The following is a 17,994-nucleotide window of genomic DNA, read 5'->3' as shown; positions in this document are numbered from 1 at the left end:
CCACAAATGCTTATGTTTACTAATTCAGTAGGGATGGTTTAGGGTATGATATAGTCGGTCCCGCCCGACTTTCTACTTTACTCACTTGTTTAATAATGGGCTCAATATTAGTGGCATACTAACCCCGTAGGTGCAATATCAACTACAGCCAGTGTTGCTAGAAGTTGAGGAAATTCCCTATATGTAGTTTTTTTTCTAATATTTAGCATCGGACGTAGGGCCACAATGTAGGAACATTTTCACTCAACACAATTTGTAATAATTTTTACATTTTGGTGGCTCTAGAGGAGGAAATTAGAAAGCGGCAAGGCTTGATCTTTAACAATGTGTGGTAACAACAGTTACCATTAGTGCCAAAAAAAAAAATCTAACAAAATTTGAATCTACCAAACAAATATTTCTACAGAAATTTTTCTCAAAACTTTATTCCTGTAGAAAGTTTTATCAACATTTTATTTCTATAGAAAATTTTTCCAAAATTGTATTTCTATAGAATTTTTTTTCAAAATATTATTTCTATAAAAAATTTTCTCAAAATTTTATTTCTATGGAATTTTTTCTCAAAATGTTATTTCTATAGAATTCATTATCAAAATTTTATTTTTATAGCAAAAATTTCTCAAAAAAAAATTGTTTATAGAAACTTTTTCCAAAATTTTATTTCTACAGAGATTTAACAAAAAAAAAAATACTATTTTTGGTAGAATTCTACCAACTGTGGCAACCATGATGGTAATACAAATATATTTTCTAGGTTATATACGTTACATTTTCATATTTTAAGATAATAAAGTACTTAGAACCATTTTTATACCCTCCATCATAGGATGGGGGTATATTAACTTTGTCATTCCGTTTGTAACACATCGAAATATTGCTCTAAGACCCCATAAAGTATATATATTCTGGTTCGTGGTGAAATTCTGAGTCGATCTAAGCATGTCCGTCCGTCCGTCCGTCTGTTGAAATCACGCTAACTTCCGAACGGAACAAGCTATCGACTTGAAACTTGGCACAAGTAGTTGTTATTGATGTAGGTCGGATGGTATTGAAAATGGGCTATATAGGTCCACTTTTACGTATAGCCCCCATATAAAGGGACCCTCAGATTTGGCTTGTGGAGCCTCTAACAGAAGCATATTTCATCCGATCCGGCTGAAATTTGGTATATGGTGTTGGTATATGGTTTCTAACAACCATGCAAAAATTGGTTCACATCGGTCCATAATTATATATAGCCCCCATATAAACCGATCCCCAGATTTGGCTTGCGGAGCCTCAAAGAGAAGCAAGTTTCATCCGATCCGGCTGAAATTTGGTACATGGTGTTGGTATATGGTCTCTGACAATCATGCAAAAATAGGTCCACATCGGTCCATAATTATATATAGCCCCCATATAAACCGATCCCCAGATTTGGCTTGCGGAGCCTCAAAGAGAAGCAAATTTCATCCGATCGGGCTGAAATTTGGTACATGATGTTGGTATATGGTCTCTAACAACCATGCAAAAATTGGTCCACATCGGTCCATAATTATATATAGACCCCATATAAACCGATCTCCAGATTTGGCTTGCAAAGCCTCAAAGAGAAGCAAATTGCATCCGATGGTATTGGTATATGGTCTCTAACAACCGTGCAAAAATTGGTCCACATCGGTCCATAATTATATATAGCGCCCATATAAACCGATCCCCAGATTTGGGTTGCGGAGCCTCAAAGAGAAGCAAATTCGTCCGATCCGTCTTAAATTTGGTACATGATATTGTTATATGGTCTCTAATAACCATGCAAAAATTGGTCCACATCGGTTCATAATTATATATAGCCCCATATAAGCCGATCCCCAGATTTGGCTTGCGAAGTCTCCAAGAGAAGCAAATTTCATCCAATCCGGTTGTAACTTTGAACATGGTGTTAGTATATGATCTTTAACAACCGTGCCAGAATTGGTCCATATCGGTCCATAATTATATATAGCACCCATATAAAACGTTCTCCATATTTGACCTCCGGAGCCTCTTGGAGGAGCAAAATTCATCCGATCCGGTTCAAATTAGGAACATGGTGTTAGTATATGGTCGCTAACAACCATACCAAAATTGGTTCAAACACACAAAAATTGGTCCATATCGGTTCATAATCATGGTTGCCACTAGAGCCAAAAATAGTCTACCAAAATTTTATTTATATAGAAAATTTTGTCAAAATTTTATTTCTAGAGAAAATTTTGTCAAAATTTTATTGCTAGAGAAAATTTTGTCAAAATTTTATTTCTAGAGAAAATTTTGTTAAAATTTTATTCGGTTCATAATAAAATTTTCATCATTGTCAAAACTTTATTTCTATAGAAAATTTTGTCAAAATTTTATTTCTATAGAAAATTTTGTTCAAATTTTATTCGGTTCATAATCATGGTTGCCACTCGAGCCATAATCTACTAATAATCTACTAAGATTTTATTTCTATAGAATATTTTGTCAAAAGTTTATTTCTATAGAAAATTTTGTTAAAATTTTATTTCTGTAGACATTTTAGGCAAAATTTTCTTTCTATAGAAAATTTTGTCAAAATTTTTATTTCTATAAAAAATTTTGTGAAAATTTTATTTCTATAGAAAATTTCTATAAAAAATTTTATGTCTACTTTGTCAAACTGAATTATATACGTATTGGATCGATCTTTTTTGATTTAATATATACCACGTATGGACTTACATACAATTTAGAAGATGGTGTTAGGAGGTTTTAAGATACCTTGCCATCGGCAAGCGTTACCGCAACTTAAGTAATTCGATTGTGGATGGCAGTGTTTAGAAGAAGTTTCTACGCAATCCATGATGGAGGGTACATAAGCTTCGGCCTGGCCGAACTTACGGACGTATATACTTGTTGTTTTGTAAAATTTGTTTAAATTTAACGAAAAATATTGTAGGCACAATTGTTTGGAAATGTATAGGAAATATCAGCTGAGACTTATTTTGGGGATTTAGCATCTTTGGTTTAAATTTTTTTTTTCGCAATTAAAAAAGCATTTTTAACTTTGAAGTATAATTAATTTGGATTTTTAAAATGTCATACCAAAATCCTTAAGTGAAGGTTGAAAACTTTAGATCCAAGCACAATTTTTTTGAGTGAAAAGACAGATAATTTTTAAGTTTAAAGACAAATAATGCCTCAAATATTTTTCGAGAGCATTTTTGGGCAAAAATCTGAGAATAGGTTTATATGAGGCCTATATGTATAATACGGCTAGCCCATCTGAAATATCATCCAAACCAATTTTTGTATCAGTTTCACGGGGAACTTTTTTTCTGTATAAATCCCATGACTATGTGGTAGTAAAAATTTAATTTTGGACTCACTCACTGAGCTCAAATTTACATTAAATTTATTTCAAATATATGATTAGAATTATTCAGAACTAAATTCATTTTTTAATAATTTATATTACATGTTTTCTATTTTACGAGTTGAACTACATTTGATAAGAATAAAATGGCGAGTGTGATATGGGGAATAAAACCCGCATCCACAAGAGGCGCAAAGATAATGAAAATTTCACATTTCAATATTTTCTAAGAAAAATAAATAAGACGAAATTATAAGCTCTTCGCATTTATATTGCGATTGTATTTGGTAAAAAACAAATATTATCCTCCCATTGGCACATTAAAAGCACTGGAGGCACATTGAGGGTCGCAATAAGTACTTATCTAAATAGAAATTGAAAGAGGTGTTTAAATTCCATTAAAACACTTTCCCGGAGTTATTCCGTAGAAAGTAGATTTCTTTTCATTTTCATTTTTTTGTTCGCATTTACATCACATACTCTGCTAATTCAGTATCCTCATACAATGGGAAATGTTAACAGACAGCTAGATAGACAGACATAAAACATGGAAGCGAGTAGAAAAAATAAATCCTTAAGAGTAACAACAACATGAAATGGCAAAATTGCTGGGAATAAAACGAGATAAATATATGGTGGTTCCCAATTGCTGCAAGATGAGTTTAGGGCCTTCGGCCTTAAGGAGGAAGAAAAACGGAAATCTGGATACCATGAGTGATGACATGATTTTCTACTTAAGACATAAGCGTCGTTTATTACACGATTGGATGTGTGTGTATGTGTGTGTTTGAGATAGAGTGTCTCGTTTTTTTTGCTACATGCTCTTAAGCATCAATTCCCATCCAATTTCCGGGTTTAGAATACGTTCAGCATTAAGCAACATTTTCTCCAGTATATTTTTGAAAGTTTAAGGAAAAACGTAGCAGTCTATTCTAAATATAAATAAATGAGGGAATACAAAGAATGATATCATTAGTATGATATATGGTTTGGGCCTATTGCTTTGGTTTTAAAAATAATTTCAATTATATATATGCAATCTGATATACACAAACCCGTGTATGATTAATTGAAAAAAGTCTCTGGTTTGTCACTGAAAATGTATTTTTTTTTGACAAAATTAGTTTTTTTTTACAAATTATTATAATTTCAACTCGAGCTTATTGGATATGAAGATTAAACCTAACAAAACATATATTTCTATGTTGGCTAATGCAAGGTTCCATAGTCCATACATTTCCCCTCAACCATTGTAGCGATCTTGTAATTTTTCCACATCATTTTTGTAGTACGATTTATCATTTGCTTCAAATTACACTGAACAAGTATATACGGCCGTAAGTTCGGCCAGGCCGAAGCTTATGTACCCTCCATCATGGATTGCGTAGAAACTTCTTCTAAACACTGCCACCCACAATCGAATTACTTAAGTTTCGGTAACGCTTGCCGATGGCAAGGTATCTTAAAAGCTCCTAACACCATCTTCTAAATTGTATGTAAGTCCATACATGGTATATATTAAATCAAAAAAGATCGATCCAATACGTATATAATTCAGTTTGACAAAGTATACATAAAATTTTGACAAAATTTTCTACAGAAATAAAATTTCAACAAAATTTTCTATAGAAATAAAATTTTCACAAAATTTTCTATAGAAATAAAAATTTTCACAAAATTTTCTATAGAAAGAACATTTTGACAAAAATGTCTACAGAAATAAAATTTTAACAAAATTTTCTATAGAAATAAACTTTTGACAAAATTTTCTATAGAAATAAAATCTTGGTAGATTATTTTTGGCTCGAGTGGCAACCATGATTATGAACCGAATAAAATTTGAACAAAATTTTCTATAGAAATAAAATTTTGACAATGATGAACCGAATAAAATTTGAACAAAATTTTCTCTAGAAATAAAATTTTGACAAAATTTTCTATAGAAATACAATTTTGGTAGATTATTTTTGGCTCTAGTGGCAACCATGATTATGAACCGATATGGACCAATTTTTGTGTGATTGGACCAATTTTGGTATGGTTGTTAGCGACCATATACTAACACCACGTTCCTAATTTGAACCGGATCGGATGAATTTTGCTCCTCCAAGAGGCTCCGGAGGTCAAATCTGGAGAACGTTTTATAGGGGGGCTATATATAATTATGGACCGATATGGACCAATTTTTGCACGGTTGCTAGAGACCATATACCAATACCATGTACCAAATTTCAGCCGGATCGGATGAAATTTGCTTCTCTTAGAGGCTCCGCAACCCAAATCTGGGGATCGGTTTATATGTGGGCTATATATAATTATGGACCGATGTGGACCAATTTTTGCACGGTTGCTAGAGACCATATACCAATACCATGTACCAAATTTCAGCCGGATCGGATGAAATTTGCTTCTCTTTGAGGCTTCGCAAGCCAAATCTGGAGATCGGTTTATATGGGGGCTATATATAACTATGAACCGATGTGGACCAATTTTTGCATGATTTGTAGAGACCATATACCAACACCATGTATCAAATTTCAGCCGGATCGGATGAAATATGCTTCTCTTAGAGGCTCCACAAGCCAAATCTGGGGATCGGTTTATATGGGGGCTATATATAATTATGGACCGATATGGACCAATTTTTGCATGGTTGTTAGAGAACATATACCAACACCATGTACCAAATTTCAGCCGGATCGGATAAAATATGCTTCTGTTAGAGGCTCCACAAGCCAAATTTGAGGGTCCCTTTATATGGGGGCTATACGTAAAAGTGGACCGATATGGCCCATTTTCAATACCATCCGACCTACATCGATAGCAACTACTTGTGCCAAGTTTCAAGTCGATAGCTTGTTTCGTTCGGAAGTTAGCGTGATTTCAACAGACGGACGGACGGACGGACATGCTTAGATCGACTCAGAATTTCACCACGACCCAGAATATATATACTTTATGGGGTCTTGGAGCAATATTTCGATGTGTTACAAACGGAATGACAAAGTTAATATACCCCCATCCTATGATGGAGGGTATAAAAATATATTGACCTAATATGAAAGATTATGCGACCTAAATTTTAGAATACGCAGTTTATATAATATTAGGGACAAATTCTATATATTGTTACGTTTTTATATTTAGGCGTTTTTAATTAATTAATTCTTTTAATTAATTAATTCTTTTAAATAACGACAATCTACAATTTATTTACTATGACTTCACACTTTTCAATTCGTTCACACTGAAGTTATTCGTTTGACGATATAAATCGAGCATGTATAATTGCTAAAAACGAACTAAACTTGTTTCTGCTTCCTTCATTGAGCAATGCAGACACTGTCGTAGCCAGTCTAGAGATATCCACATGCAAATATTGGGTATCTTCGGTCTACATGGGACATGATAGGGAGATGCCACCCTGTGCCGTTAAGACCTTAGTTGAGGAGTCACTAAAAACAAAGACAAAACTCATTATGGGATGCGATGCAAATGCACATCATAGTATTTGGGGAAGTAGTGATACTAATGCAAGGGGAGAGTCGCTAATAGAGTTTATTTTGCGTACTAACCTGGTAGTTTGCAATAAGGGAGATGCACCAACCTTCGTCACCAGGAACAGACAAGAGGTTTTGGACGTAACGTTGACCTCTCCGGAACTGAATGATAAGATATCTGAGTGGCAAGTTTTGAGGGAACATAGCTTCTCAGATCATCGCTACATCAGTTTCAGATTGGATGTTCGTACTTCAAAGACCATATTTCCGCCAAATGTTAGGAAAGCTGATTGGAATAGGTATAGGGAATCGTTCAGTTTGATGATACCGGAAGTGCCGGAGACAAATATGAGCACTGTGCAAGATGTCGAACACGCAGTGGAGCGGATTACTAAGGCCTTCAACATTTCACTGAAAGCTGCATGCCCTAGAGGAAAGCCAAGGGGAAAAATCGGCCGCCATGGTGGACTACGGAGTTAAGTAATATGAGGAAATCCTGCAGGAAGCTCTTTAACAAAGCAAAGTCCACAAGAGCTCCGGAGGATTGGGACACTTACAAGATGAATCTGAGAGAATATAAACGAGAACTGAGAAGGTCTCAACAAAACTCTTGGGATGATTACTGTAGCAGTATTGAAAATACGTCAGAGGCTTCCAGACTACGGAAGGTACTAGCATCCACTAACACCGCTCCAGGTTTCATTAAAACATCGGAGGGAAATTGGACAACGTCCAGTGAGGAGACGTTGGAGGTACTTTTGGACACACACTTCCCTGGAAATCAGACGGTTGAACCATGTTCCGGCGGTGTAACAGAGGCTCAGCGATCATTTCCTATCGAGGAAATTGTGTCGGAATCTAGAATAAAATGGGCTTTAAATAGCTTTGGACCATTCAAATCCCCCGGACCTGATGGAATTACTCAGGCGGAGTTACAGGCAGTTGCTGAAAGAATTATCCCCTGGTTGACGGTGATATATAAACAATGTGTAAACTTAGCATATATTCCAGAAAAGTGGAGGGAAACAAAAGCTGTCTTCATACCTAAAGCAGGAAAAGCCTCTCACTCGAGTGCGAAGGATTTCCGACCAATCAGCTTATCCTCATTCCTACTTAAGACCCTGGAGAGGATGATAGACATGTATCTTAGAACTAGCGTGGATTCAAGTTTGCTCTCGAAACGACAGCATGCATACTCGAAGGGCAGGTCTACTGAGACCGCATTGCATGAACTGGTCAGCTTTATTGAAAGCTCACTATCTGTCAAAGAATACACAATCGTGGCGTTTCTAGACATCGAAGGGGCGTTCAATAATGTCCATCCGAGCTCGATATTAAATGGACTGACAACTCTGAATGTTGATCCATGTATACTTAGGCTGTTAGACGAACTTCTAATAAAGAGACGTATTTCAGCCACACTAGGTCAAGCAAACATACAAAGGTATGTGAACAGGGGCACTCCCCAAGGAGGAGTTCTATCACCTCTTCTTTGGAATGTTGCTATAAACAACCTTCTGGTTTCTCTAGAAAAAGAAAGGATAAAAGTGGTGGCATACGCAGATGATGTGGCGCTAGCAGTCAGGGGAAAATTCCCATCCACAATCAGAGATATTATACAGAGAGCTCTCCGGATGACTGAGAAATGGGCGAAAGATAATGGCCTTGGTGTAAATCCAGCAAAGACAGAAATAGTCATGTACTGCAAAGATCGCAAAACTCCCACGGTTAGGCCCATTTCCTTAGGGGGTACTGAAATTCCCTTTGGTGAGTGTGCAAAATACCTTGGCGTTATTTTGGACAGGAAGCTGAATTTTAGGCTTAATATTGAAGAGAGGGCGAGAAAAGCCACGGTAGCTTTGTACTCGTGCAAAAAGGCAATAGGGAAAAAGTGGGGACTAAGACCAAAAATTGTGCATTGGCTATACACGGCAGTGGTTAGACCTATAATGCTATATGGTGTTGTAGTCTGGTGGCCGGCACTTCAGAAACCGACTTGTTTAGATAAAGTTCAGCATATGGCGAGCTTATGTATCTCAGGCGCATTTAGTAAGACAGGAACAGACTCTCTTAATGTCATGCTACATCTATTGCCTTTAGACATTTTGGCCAAACAGTCAGCTGCAACAACGACTGTGCGGTTGCGCGAGCTATCGCTGTGGTCGGAAAAAATGTACGGTCATAATTCGGTCCTCAAAGTAATGCCAGATGTGCCTAACGTAGTGGATTACACCCTGGCAAAACCACTTTTCGACAAAAAGTTTGAAACTCTAATTTCCAACAGTGAGGCGTGGTGTACACAGACCCCGGGGAATAAAAGATATATAGATTTCTATACTGATGGCTCCAAATTGAATAGACAAGTGGGGTTCGGAGTATATTCTAAAGATCTGGAAATTCGAACAGCGAAAAGATTACCTAATCACTGTAGTGTTTTTCAGGCTGAAATATTGGCAATAAGAGAGGTGGTGAATTGGTTGAGAAGTAATGTTCCAACAAATATTGGCATTAATATATACTCAGACAGTCAACCTGCAATAAAATCCTTGGACTCTGTGTTCCTTAACTCAAAAACGGCCATAGACTGCCGCAAATCTCTCAACGAGATGGCTGAGCAGTACAATATTCACCTAATATGGGTGCCTGGCCATAGGAACATACCGGGGAACTGCGAAGCAGATGTGTTAGCAAGGCTAGGAACTACCTTACATATTCCAGGGGAACTAGAATCTGTTGGTATGCCTCTGGCCACCTGCAAGCTCTTACTGCGTGAGAAGGCTGTTATGATGGCCAATATTCGATGGGAAAATTGCAAGGGTTGTAACGACACCAAGCAAATATGGCCCCATTTAAGCTTAAACCGCACACTAGATATGCTAGTGTTCTCAAAGCGTCAGATAGCACTCCTGATATCTGCTATAACGGGTCGCTGCCTGATAAGCGAATTTGCAAAAACTATAGGTACGAAGTATAATGACTATTGTACACAGAAAAAAAAGTGTCTCGTAAATTTAAGAAGATTTTTACAATAATTTATTACAAGAATTTTCCAGAATTTTAGTTCATTTTTCGTATTTTCAACGAAAATTAACTACTCGAAAGGAAATTTTACAAATTCTAAGTAGCAAACGTTTAGTTCATGGCCTACAAAATACGATGGAAATTTCCTTAAAAAATTTCTTAACTGGTAGTTAAAAATTCGTTTGTCATACTATAAAACTACTTGTGAAATGTAAAGTATTTTCTAAATAATAAGTGCAATTTACTATAAGATTTTTTTGTATGAGAAAATATTTTTTTACGAAAAATGAACTTGAAAGTGGATAGCAATTTCTTACTGACAATTCCTATAGTTAATAATTGTTGGTAAAAAATTACCCAATGAAATATTTTTAGTTCACATGTAATTAAATTTATAGACATTTTCGTCAAAAATGGTAGATAACATTTCATGAAAATTTTGCAAATTTTAAGTTAAACGTTTCATCGTTCATAAACTGGTGTGCCTTTACGAATATTATTCTTAGAGTAAATTGTCAGCAGATGCGATGAACTAATGCATAGTACAGAGATCTTTATCGGCATAGTGGAATGTGATAAATGTAAAGATGATGTTACTTGAGTTTTGTTGTGTATACATGAGCGTGGGGTTGTTTTTATTTTTGTTCATTTAGTGGTTTGTGTGTGTGTGTTTGTTATTCGTTGATGGTTTTTGGCTGGATGAGGTGTTGTTTTCAATAAAGGCACATGTGTTTTTGTTGTTGTAGGGATGTTTTGGCTTTGCTTGATTTTGTTTGGCATGCTTCAGTTTAGGGATCTATAGTAGAAACCAATAATCGATTTTTCGACTTTTCGATTATTGACTTTTAATCGAAAATCGATTTTCGATTATTTTTACCAATCAAAATTCGAATATTCGATTTTTCATAATCGAATTTCATAGAAATAATGACTATACAAAATAATCAATTTTATGAAATCTATTTGTCTTTTTTCGAGTGTTGTCAACAATAGTTGGTATGAAATGACAAAAATTAGTGTTCTGGTCAAACGTGTTAATTTTTTTAATTTGTTTATTATATTTGTAAGAGGTTCAATATAAAATTTTTAAAATGTACAAATCATTTATCATTATTTCCCAAAATTATTAAGTGTCGCCCCAAATTTGTGGCCTTGTTTCATTCCTGGGGCCCTATTGCAAACGGTATAAATTGAAGGAAATTGAAATCACAAAGGATTCATTTCCACCACTTTGATATTTTATTTAATCAAATCAGAATTTTTATTCTTATTGGTAATAGAATTCCTTACATCTAGGCACATTTCAATTTAATTTAAACCAATGAATAAAACATTAAAATCGATTTGTGAAAATCAAAATTAAAAAAATAGTTGAAAATCTAAAATCTATATTGGATCGTCAAAATTAAAAATTAGTCGAAAATCTAAAATCGATTTTGCGATTATTTTTAGGTTGATAATCGATTTCGATTTTTTTAGATTTTCATGCCAATATTCGAATAATCGATTAATCGATTTTCGATTTATAGATCCCTACTTCAGTTGTACAGTTGGCGTTGGCGTGGGTTGTTGCATCTTTTAAGCAGGTATGCAACAAGGGAATATAAAGGCATGAATATTTTGGATTTTTGAGACATATATTGGTGTTTGTTTATTAAACCTTTTAAATGAAAGTTATTAATATTTTATCGGTAGTTTAGAAAAAAGTTATTAAGAATATTTAGTAAGATATGTTGAAATTAAATGTGTATTGAAATGTTCATTATTCAATGTAAAAAAGTAATATTCAATTCCAGATGAATTTGGAAAATTTTTGTTATATCTCAGCGAACAGTTTAGTCATAAATTGGTAAGTATTTTTATAATATGGCTTTCTTTTAAAAATAATATTTTTTATGTATATTATTATTTGTTAATTAATTTTTTTGGAAACCAGTTTAATGTTTTTCTTTGTTGTAAAAGCAATATTTAATTTCAGAGCAACTCCAGATGGATACAAATAAATTTAAAAAATAGAGAATTGGTAAGTTTTGCTAAAAATTGGCTTTCTTTCAACTAGAATATTTACGTTTTTATGACCTTTTTATCATCAAAATTACTGGTTTTTAATACCTTATGTTAGTATTTCTTTAATCAAATTTTTTGGAAACCAATGTTATATTTTTAATGTAAAAAACAAATATTTAATTTCAGAATAACCCCTTAAAAATTTGGAAAAATTTTTAGTACTCCTTTGCTTGTAATTTAATAGTGAATTGGTAAGGATTCCTTAACTTTCTTTTAACCATAATATTTTTATGGATATTATTATTTTTTTCATTAGATTTTTTGGAAACCTATTTAATAATTTTAATTAATGTAAAAAATATATATTTAATTTCAGAGTAACCCAAATAAATTTGGACAACTTTTTATATTTCGCGTCAGCGTACAATTTAATCGAGAATTGGTAAGTTTTATATTAAAACTTTGTCTTTCTTTCAACTAGAATATTTATTTTATTATATCCTTCACATCGATAACAACACATTTTTATGAGTTTATATAGAATACTTCATTATTTCTCTAATTGTTTCAGGTACAACTTTTATGAGGTACGTTTTCCAAAGAAAAGTTGAATTCCTTACACCATTTGATAAAATGCCCCTAAATATGGTAAGTTACAAGCTAAAAAGAAGGATTAAAAAATTATATTTCATTACATGGTATTAATTTTTAACAATTTTCATTATTGCTTCCATTTTTTTCCAGCAAGATATGTGAAAAAAATACCTACGATGAATAAAAAAGGATAAGTCAAAATGTCCAAACAGTGAGTTCAAATGAACTACTCTCTGTTCCACGTGGTCATAATTTTTATTCACAAAAAACATTGTATTAAGAACTTTCATCATAAGTTTTTATAATAAAGTACTTTTGCTTAAAGAAAGTTTAATTTTAATGTATGAACATTTTCATAATTATAAAACGATTTGTTGTTCCTTTAATTATTTAATTTCTCTGTACTGTGGAAAGATTGATTTAAAAATAGTTTAGTTGTCGACATTTTAAAGAGACTGTAAAGCAATTTTTATTATCGGGTTTCCCACAAAATAAGCAAGTAAACCAAAATAATATTGACTTTTTAACTTGGTAGGGGTATATAAATCTTATGGTGTTGTAAAAATGAACTAAAATACAATGTTATAGATGAACTAAAATGTAAGAGAATTGTAAACTAGACAAGTTGAAAAAAATCTTAAGGGCTAAATCATGGTCAATATTACTACAGTTTAGTTCATTTTGCAATGGAAATGGGTTCACTGTTTTTTCAGTGTATAAGCTGTCATGATGTGGAGGAAAAGGAATCAATTAAACACCTCTTGTGTGAGTGTCCTGCTTTTTGTGTAAGGCGTAAGCGAATTTTAGGAGCATATAGCTTTAGATTACTGGCTGACCTGGAAAACGTTAACTTAAGCAGTTTGTTAATGTTTTTGGAGCAATCTGGTTGGTTCCACAAAAGTAAATAATAGAGAAGGTTCAGTGGTTAAGACTAGAAGTGCCCATATGTAATAGGTACTTTTAGTTAAATGTGGTATCACAATGGAGTGAATAGTCTAAGTGAGCCTGAAATTTAATCGGGCTGCCACTTTAACCTAACCTAACCTAAGATTCTGCCCGGCCGAATTTACTGCTGTATATACTTGTTATCAGTATTTTCGTTACACTTTTATTTTCCTATTGCCTAATTTTGAAAACCTTGTTTTCTTAATTTCAAAAAACAAAACATTTTTTATTTTTTTATTCAAAGATCCAACATTTCAGTTAATATAGAGATTATTTCTTTGAAGCACAAATATATATCGGTACACCCTAATACAAATGTAACTTGTGTTTGGCAATCACATTTGTTCCGAGTTATTAAACCACCATTTAAGTATTCGATTATGATTGCCATTACACATTATTATGCCTGATTAGTCTCTCTCTCTCTCACTCTGTCTCTCCCTCCGTACGTTTCTATGACCAATAACAGGTATGGAAAGAGATTTGGTATTTGATTTCTGTGTGTGTATATACACTTACTCTATAAAGTAAAGAAAAATGTATTGAGCTTTTAGATTCTTAGAATGTGTGTTAGTTATGGATGATGTGGTTATACATCAGGAAATATTCCAACTTTCCTGGTTCGATGGTTTAAGCCAATATGAAAACAGAGAGTCAATGAAATCTATTACCATTGAATGCTAATAAGACCTATTGCCGTTTGTGGTGTTGATGTTGTAATTGATTCAATGAATGTCTTTACAAAGTCAGCTCCCCCTCCCCCCCCCCTCAGTTGCATTTGATTTCCTTTGGTGTGCTATACAAAAAAATCTAAACATCTGTTTGTGATAGGTATGTTAGCTTTACAAAGCAAATTTAAATTGAATTGAAATTTATTCATTTTAATATGTTGATTATTATGAATTCGTTTTTAAATATGGGTTTCCACGAGGGGATTATAAAAAAGTGTTAATGTATTATGACAAATACATTGAGAGAAAATATAGATACTTGCAATATTGATACTACACCCTATATTATATATACTAATGGACTTAGAATAACCTTTAGATATAGTACTGGTTGTCTGTCTGTCTATGTATTTTTGTCATATATGTTCATAAGATAGAGGTCTAAATTTGTAACGCAGAGCTTTTCTGGCAAACACCTTTGAATTTGCACTACATTCACGGTTGCCACTCGAAACAAAAAAGATCTACCAAAATTTGAAGAAAGATTTTAGCAATTAAAAAATAGTATTTTGCAGTGTTTAATAAAATTTTTGTGTTTATTATGAAAAAAGAAATGTTTCTTCAAACGAAATGATTTTTTATTTTATTAAAAATTTTGATTATATTCGATATTTCTTTTATTCAATAGAAATTAATTATTCAAGCTTGAGATCGTTTCGTTTATTCAAGCTTGAGATCGATTTCAAGCTTGAATAATTATTTATTTTATTATTAGAAGTTTATTTATTATTTTTTGACCATCCCTTGAATTTTAAATGTGTCGAAGTTTTAAATATTTTTAGTTTGCATCAACAAGAGAAAGTTACTACTACACAAAAGGCAGAAAAATGGAGAGTTTGATAGTATGGTCTAAAACAAAAATTACAATTGATTATGATATTGATTTTATAGAAAATTTAGCCAAAATTTTATTTTCATAAAAAATTTGCTAAAATTTTATTTCTATAAAAATTTTTCATTTCTCTAGAAAATTTTGTCAAAATTTTATTTCAATAGAAATTTTTATCAAAATTTTATTTATATAAAATACAATTTTGTTAAAATTTTATTTCTACACTCAAAAAAAAAAGTGAACTGTCTATTTCACTAAAGCCAATTTAACTTCATTTTAGTTCATAGAAATATTATGTTTGGAGAAAGTTTTCTTTACTCTAATACTTTTTTGTGTACGTTAGTTAAATTAACTAAACCCGAGGAAAAAATATACTCAAATGAAGCATAAAGATTAACTAAATTCGTGTCTTCCACAAAATAGTTCAGAATTTCTTTAAATTTGTAAATTTTACCAAAAATGCGTCCATCGTGAACTTCGTATGTCACTAAAGACATTCTTGCAATTTTGAACTCCAAGTTTTTTCTTCAAACTACAAAATTTTCTTTAACAATTGAAAAAACTTAGTTATGTCTAATAAATTTTCTTGTATTTGTCGAAAAATATTTATTTACTTCTATGACATCGGCGTGATGCCAACGTTTGTAATACTGTTTACTTAAAATTTTCTACAAATATTAAAAATTTTCTAAAATTAACCTAAAGTTTTCTTCCTGGTGGGTTCACTGTTTTTTTCAGTGTATAGAAAAGTTTGTCAATATTTTATTTCTATACAAATTAAAATTTCTACGTAAATAAAATTTTGACCTAATATTCTATAGACAGAAAATGTTAACAAAATTTTCAATAGAAATTAAATTTCAACAAACTTTTATTTCTATATAAAAAAACAAATTATTTCTTCACAGAAAAAAATTTCACTAAAATATTTCCAAGTTTAGATTAGATTAAATTTGAAAATTTTTTCAATTAATAAATTAATTGATACAATTAACTTTTTAATCAAGGAAGCATTAAGTTAATTAAGTCAATGATTAATTTTTTTTTAATTTAAATAAAAAGTTATTTCAAACAATCAATTTTTTAATCAAACTTAAAACACAATGTCAGATAAGAAAACGTTTTGCAATAAACCTAATTACATTTTTAATTTTAAATAAAAAAAAAAAATTAATAAAAATTTTCAAATTAAATCAATTAATCTTTTAATCAAATATTTTTGTATACCGAATTAAAACTGTGATTGGTACTATCATTTCTGTGATTGAAAATTTTGTAAAAATTTTATTTCTATAGCAAACTTCGTTAAAATTTTATTTCTATAGAAAATTTTGTAAAAATTTTATTTCTGTAGAAATAAAGTTTATCAAAATTTTATTTATATAGAAATAAAATTTTATCAAAATTTTTTTTTCAGATTTTAAAAAAAAATTATTTCTATAGAATATTTTGTCAAAATTTTATTTCTATAAAAACATTTATCAAATTTTATTTTTATAGAAAATTTTATCAAAATTTTATTTCTATAGAATATTTTGTCAAAATTTTATTTCTATAGAAAATTTTGTCAAAAATTTATATCTATAGTAAATTTTGTCATAATTTTATTTCTATAGAAAATTATTCCAAAAGTTTATTTCAATAGAAAATTTTGTCAAAATTTTATTTCTATAGAAAATTTTGTCAAAAAATTATTTCTATAGAAAATTTTGTCAAACTTTTATTTCTATAGAAAATTTTGTCAAAATTTTATTTCTATAGAAAATTTTGTCAAAAATTTATTTCTATAGAAAATTTTTGCAAATATTTTCTATAGAAAATTTTGTCAAAATTTTATTTCTATAGAAAATTTTGTCAAAATTTTATTTCTATAGAAAATTTTGTCAAAATTTTATTTCTATAGAAAATTTTGTCAAAATTTTATTTCTATAGAAAATTTTGTCAAAATTTTATTTCTATAGAAAATTTTGTCAAAATTTTATTTCTATAGAAAATTTTGTCAAAAATTTATTTCTATAGAAAATTTTGTCAAAAATTTATTTATATAGAAAATTTTGTCAAAATTTTATTTCTATAGAAAATTTTGTCAAAATTTTATTTCTATAGAAAATTTTTTCAAAATTTTATTTCTATAGAAAATTTTTTCAAAATTTTATTTCTATAGAAAATTTTGTCAAAATTTTATTTCTATAGAAAATTTTGTCAAAATTTTATTGCTATAGAAAATTTTGTCAATAATTTATTTTTATAGAAATTTTTTTCACAAATTTATTTCTATAGAAAATTTTGTTATATTTTTATTTCTATTGAACATTTTTGTAAATATTAATTTCAATAGAAAATTTTGTCAAAGTTTTATTTCTTTATAAAATTTTGTCAACATTTTATTTCTATAGTAAACTTCGTTAAAATTTTATTTCTATAGAAAATTTTGTCAAAATTTTATTTCTATAGAAAATTTTATTTATATAGAAATAAATTTTTAAACAATTTTATTTCTATAGGATATTTTGCCAACATTTTATTTCCATAGAAAATTATTTCAAAAGTTTATTTCAATAGAAAATTTCGTCAACATTTTATTTCTATAGAAAATTTTGTCAAAATTTTATTTCTATAGAAAATTTTATCAAAAATTTATTACTATAGAAAATTTTGTCACACATTTATTTCTATAGAAAATTTTGTCAAAATATTATTTTTATAGAAATTTTTTGCAAATATTTATTTCAATAGAAAATTTTGTCAAAATTTTATTTCTATAGAAAATTTCGTCAAAATTTAATTTCTATAGTAAACTTCGTTAAAATTTTATTTCTATAGAAAACTTTGTCAAAATTTTATTTTTATAGAAAATTTTATCAAAATTTTATTTCTATAGAAATTTTTTCCAAATGTTTATTTCAATAGAAAATTTCGTCAAAATTTTATTTCTATAGAAAATTTTGTAAAAATTTTATTTCTATAGAAAATTTGTTAAAATTTTATTTCTATAGAAAATTATGTCAAAAT

The sequence above is a fragment of the Haematobia irritans genome, chromosome 2 (assembly GCF_050003625.1).
Source record: "Haematobia irritans isolate KBUSLIRL chromosome 2, ASM5000362v1, whole genome shotgun sequence".
NCBI classification, from domain to species: Eukaryota; Metazoa; Arthropoda; class Insecta; order Diptera; family Muscidae; genus Haematobia; species Haematobia irritans.
The sequence above is the reverse complement of the archived record's forward strand: the minus strand, read 5'-3'. Positions refer to the sequence as shown.